Source organism: Hemitrygon akajei, chromosome 27 (genome assembly GCF_048418815.1).
Source record: "Hemitrygon akajei chromosome 27, sHemAka1.3, whole genome shotgun sequence".
In the NCBI taxonomy this organism is placed as follows: Eukaryota; Metazoa; Chordata; class Chondrichthyes; order Myliobatiformes; family Dasyatidae; genus Hemitrygon; species Hemitrygon akajei.
This window is the reverse complement of record NC_133150.1, coordinates 54,278,784-54,284,783: the sequence shown is the minus strand read 5'-3', so window position 1 is coordinate 54,284,783 and position 6,000 is coordinate 54,278,784. Positions and strand designations below refer to the sequence as shown.

The following is a 6,000-nucleotide window of genomic DNA, read 5'->3' as shown; positions in this document are numbered from 1 at the left end:
AAGGCCTTCCACTGTATCTGGAGAATGTTACCCATGTTTTCTGCATTTTGGATATGGACTTGGATTACAGACTTATTTCAGCATTATTGTTTTTTTATATTCTGTGATTTTGTCCGATCTTTCCCTGCCCAATGAAGCTGTGCAGGCTCCCTTAATAAATATATTTAAGACAAGGTTGGATAGATTTTTGCATAGTAGGGAAATTAAGGATCATGGGGAAGAGGCAGGTAGGTGGAGATGAGCGCATGGCCAGATCAGCCATGATCTAACTGAATGATGGATCAGGCTCGACGGGCCTGATGACTGATTTCTGCTCCTATTTCTTATGTTCTTATGTTTTTTTGTGTGGGGGGGAGGGTGATTTGGGGGTTGGTGTGCATGTTATGTTTTTGTTAATTTTTTTGTGTGGGGAGGAGGGATTTGGGGATTGATGATTAAACTACTAGTCTTTTCTTTCTTGTTTGCGAGGCTATTTGGAGAAGAAGAATTTCACAGTTGTACACTTCAATAATAAATAAACCTTTGAATCTTTATACAGCTGTAATACAGCATTCATACAGCATTCCATCCTGGTCAAGCCTGCAAAAATTTAACCCTTTCACCTTGGGCTCGTAATAAGTTAACTATTACTGTGAATACAAGCTCATAGCAACATAGCACCACAATGCATGGGAATAATGATGAAAAGGTCATTTCCAATATAAACATGTTTAGAGTAAATATGATTTGAGTAAACACAAATATAAAAGTTTGCATATCCCTTTAAGGGAAAGTAGTACTGTTACTTGTCTGAACACTGACAACCCATACAAATTTACTGTTCACCAGAAAACAATAATTTAACTCACACCAGTGTACACTTAAATTGAAATTGTATTAACAAACCATTTTAAACTAACAAACACAATAATATTATATAATACAAAATAATGAATAGGGTCAATCACATATATAAAAATATTAGTCTATAATGTGCACGTAATCATTATAGCTCATTGTTGCACAAGCAGGCGGTTTGCCTCACTTTGTTTATTCATGGTGACGAAGAATTCTTCCAGACAACCCAGTTCAGGTGAGACATAAATAAGTATTGATGCAACATCCAAGGACAAGATGCCGAGACTTTCTCCAAGGTCATGTGCTAACTTGCCACAGATGCAGGTTATCTGTACATGCTCTGTGAGACTGTTGTCTGCATGAAGATTTTCCGACAGCGGTATCTGTCCTTCCAAATGGTTCTGTCAGCATTTCACCATGTCCTTCTGTGACCTTCATTGTCTGTTTCCATTCTCCTTCTTTCCCCTTCATCGATCCCGCACTCTCTCTAGAAAAATGGCTCCCCATTCTTTTTCCCGCACCTGGAGTATTCCCAAGACAAATCCTATTGGATAATTAAAGAAGTCTAACTTATCAATCAACTGAATTTTTATTTTAAACAGAAAAAATGAAATATTCAATTGTATAAAGGAACTATTGCATTTTGAGAAAATCTGCAGAAAATAAAATACCCAATGGCGTAAACGAAAATAGAACATGGTCATAAACCAGGGTATTACAGTAATATACAAAATAAATCTGGTGTCAGACTGCTGTTTTTGGATTTCAGTTCAGCACTCAACACTACTGTCCCACAGACCTTCATGGACAAACTCCTATTTCTCAGTCTCATTACACCACCATGCAACAGGGTGTTGGACCTCAGATAGTCAGGATGTAGAATCACTCCTCTCTCCCCATCGTCCTCAACATGGGTGCCCCCAGGGCTGTGTTTTGTACACTCTACTCACACATGAGGGCACAGTCAAACACCTGAGTAATCACATAACCAACAGTGGTGGGGCTCATCACCGGCAACAATGAGATGGCCTATAGGGAGCAGATGGGAGAGCTTGAGGCCAGGTGCCAAACAAATATCCTCTTCCTCAATGTCAGCAGGATAAAGGAGATGGTTATCGACTTCAGGAGAACTCGTGTCACTCACAGCCCCCTTTATATCGGTGGATCAACAGTGGAAACTGCAAACAGTTTTAAACTTCTGGGAGTGTCCATCACACACAACCACTTGGTCTCAGACCACGTCTTACACAGCCAAGAAAGCTCAGCGATGCCTCTGCTTTCTGAGGAGGCAGAAGAGAGCTGGACTTTGCACATCTATATTCCCATCATTCTACAGATGCACAGTAGCGAGCATCCTAGCAAGCTGCATCAGTGCTCACCATGGAAGCTGCACAGTGGCAAACAGGAAGCCTCTACAATGCCCAATGCATTCCCAGCACTAGCCTTCCTGACATCAAGGACGTAATGTAGATACAGAAAAGTACTGGAAGAGGACTAGTAACATCATGAAGGATCCCACACACCCTGCTCATGGACTGTTTGTCCCGCTCCCATAAGGGAGGAGGCTATGTAGCATTCTCACTAGACTCAAAAAGCAGTAAGGCTGATCAACACCTTCATCCACCAACTCCACGACTACTGTATTAGTTTCAGTCTGTCACCCTATGTGCAGCCTAGCATCACTCTATGGACATACAATCAATCTATGTGCATAATGTTTTGTGTGTTTCTTTGTAGTATTATTATTGTGTTTTTTATCTTTTGTGTTTTTTTGTGCTGCATTGGACCTGGAGTAACAATTATCTTATTTTCTTTACACCTGAGTACAGGAAATGACATTTAACAATCTTGAATCTTCAATAAGTAATACGTATCGAGAACATGAGAGGAAAAGTCTTTGAAAGTGAGTTCACAGGTAGTGGAATCAGTTCACTGATGGGGTAAGTGAAGTTGGGTGAAGTTATCCCCCTCTGGTTCAAGAGCTTGATGGCTGAGGAGTGAAATCTGTTCTTGAGTTTGGTACTGTGGGACCTGAGTCTCCAGTACCTTCTTTCTGATGGCAGCAGGGAGAAAAGAGTAGCGTCTCAATGGTGGGGTTCCATGATAACCATAAGGCCATAAGACATGGGAGCAGAATTAGGCCATTCAACCCATCGAGTCTGCTTTGCCATTCCATCATGGCTAATCCTGAACCCCAATCAACCCCATACATCTGTCTTCTCATCATATCCCTTTGATGCCCTGACCAATCAGGAAATGATCAACTTCTGCCTTAAATATACCCATGGTCTTGGCCTCCACCGCAGTCTGTGGCAGTGCATCCAAAGATTCACTACTCTCTGGCTAAAAAAAATTCCTCCTTACCTCTGTTCTAAAGGGTTGCCCCTCAATTTTGAGGCTGTACCCTCTAGTTTTGGATACCCCCATCATCAGAAACATCCTCTTCACATCCAACTTATCTAGTCCTTTCAACATTCGGTAGGTTTCAGTGAGGTCCCTCCCTACTGGCATTCTTCTAAATTCCAGTGAGTACAGGCCCAAAGGTGTCAAAAACTCCTCATATGTTAACACCTTCATCCTTGTGAACCTCCTCTGTCCTCTCTCCAATGACAGCACACCCTTTCTGAGATATGGGGCCTAAATCTGTTAACAATACTCCAAGTGCGGCCCGAGTATTGTCTTATAAAGCCTCAGCATAGTCACCTATTCTATTCCCCTTGAAATGAATGCCAACATTGCATTTGTCTTCTTTACCACAGACTCAACCTGTAAATTAACCTTCTGGGAGTCTTGCACAAGGATTCCTAAGTCCCTCTGCACCTCTGATGTTTGAACCTTCTCCCCATTTAGATAATAGTCGACATTATTGATCCTTTTTACCAAAAATGCATTATCAAACATTTCCCAACACTGTTTTCCATCTGCCACTTTTTTGCCCATCCTTCCAAATTGTCTAAGTCCAGCTGTAATGTCATTGCTTCCTCAGCATTACCTACCCCTCCACCTATCTTCATATCATCCTCAAACTTTGCCACAAACCCATCAATTCCATTATCTAAATCATTGACAAACAATGTGAAAAGCAGTGATCCCAACACTGACCCGAGAAACACCACTAGTCACTGGCAGCTAACCAGAAAAGTCCCCTTGATGATACATAAAAGATGAAAGTTCGAAGAAGGTTGGCGTCATTCAATGTCTGTAGTGAGATGCTGAAGATGTTCTATAGGTCAGTTGTGGAGAGCGCCCTCTTCTTTGTGGTGGCGTGTTGGGGAGGAAGCATTAAGAAGAGGGACGCCTCACGTCTTAATAAGCTGGTAAGGAAGGCGGGCTCTGTCGTGGGCAAAGTACTGGAGAGTTTAACATCGGTAGCTGAGCGAAGGGCGCTGAGTAGGCTACGGTCAATTATGGAAAACTCTGAACATCCTCTACATAGCACCATCCAGAGACAGAGAAGCAGTTTCAGCGACAGGTTACTATCGATGCAATGCTCCTCAGACAGGATGAAGAGGTCAATACTCCCCAATGCCATTAGGCTTTACAATTCAACCGCCAGGACTTAAGAACTTTTTAAAAGCTATTATTACTGCTTTTTGAGATAGTGATTTAGATGCATATCATATTTTTTTACTGAGTTAAGTATTGTATGTAATTAGTTTTGCTACAACAAGTGTATGGGACATTGGAAAAAAAGTTGAATTTCCCCATGGGGATGAATAAAGTATCTATCTATCTATCTATCTATCTATCTATCTATCTATCTATCTATCTATCTAATTTATTATCAAAGTACATATACGTCACCATATCCAACCCTGAGATTAATTTTCTTGTAGGCGTATTCAATAAATCCAAGAAACATAACAGAATCAATGAAAAACTGCACCAACAAGATGGACAAACAACAACTTGCAAAAGACATCAAGTTGTGCAAATACAAAGGTAAAAATAGAACTAATAATAATAAATAAATATACAATTAATATAGAGAACATGAGATGAAGAGTCTTTGAAGGTGAGTCCATAGGTTATAGGAACATTTCAATGATGGGGCAAGTGATGTTGAGTGAAGTTATTGCCTTTAGTTCAAGAGCCTGATGATAGAGGGGTAAAAATTGTTGCTGAACCTGGGAGCATGAGTCCTGAAGCTCCTGTACCTTCTTCACTTCACGGCTTTCCTTCTTCTGAAGTCAATAATCAGCTGTTTGGTCCTGCTGTCATTAATGAGAGGTTGTTGTTTTAGCACCATTCTGCCAGATTTTCAATCTCCCTCCTAAATGTTAGTAAGTCACTGCCTTTGATTCGGCCTACTAATGCTTTCAGCAAACTTAAATTGTGTTGGAGCTGTACTTAGCCTCATGGTCATAAGTATAAAGTGAGTGGAGCAGGGGGCTAAACACACAGCCTTGAGGTGCACCTCTGCTGATGGAGATTGTGGAGGACATGTTGCTGCCAATCTGAACTGACTGGGGTCTACAAGTGAGGAAATCCGGGATCCAATTGCACATGGCTGCAGTTGAAGTTGAGAAGATTGACAGAGGGTAAGAGGCCTGGAAGAAGTGTTCAAAAGCATTAGAATTGGTATTGATTCATTATTGCCTCATGTACCAGGGTATAATTGAAAGCTTCTCTTGCATACTGTTCAAGCAGTCACCGCACCAAGCCAGATGATAGAATGATGGCTTTAGCCTCCTGAGGAAGTAGATGTGACCAGAGTAGGTAAAGTAAGGACCGGGAGTATTGGAGGCATGAAAAGGATTCATTGTGGAGTGCAGTGGGGAGGGGGTGAGGATTCCTTGCCAAGGAAATAGGGAGGGAGGGGATGGAAAAGCCCGGAACTTGGTGAGGTGGAGGTGCAAAGTGAGCCCTTTGCTGAGGACTGACTACTCAGCATCAGAGAGGGGAGTGGAGGTGAAGGGATGGTGGAAACCAGCAGGGATTGGATTGGGGTCAGAAGAGGGGAATGAGGGAGGTGGTGTGGGGAGATGTCAGGGGAAGGTGGGGAGGATAATTTGTGGGCCGAAGGACCTGTATTATGCTGTAGGTTTTTCTAAGATAGCGGGGTTGGGAGTGTGGAAGGCAGAGAAAGTGAAGCATAGGACAGAGGGTGTTAGCTGTAATGACAAGTGGTGTCAGAATGGACACGCCAACATCCTGGATGGG

At 42.1% G+C, this 6,000-nt stretch overlaps 1 long non-coding RNA gene across 1 annotated transcript in view; it reads right to left on the bottom strand.

Annotated features, from left to right (window-relative positions):
• Positions 1–984: 984 nt before the first annotated feature.
• The window catches only part of LOC140717429 (uncharacterized), a 103,714-nt gene continuing 98,698 nt past the window's right edge, over positions 985–6,000 (bottom strand). Inside the window, exon 3 of the long non-coding RNA XR_012096543.1 lies at positions 985–1,381. This is a non-coding gene — a long non-coding RNA (uncharacterized lncRNA). The remainder of the gene's footprint in view (positions 1,382–6,000) is intronic.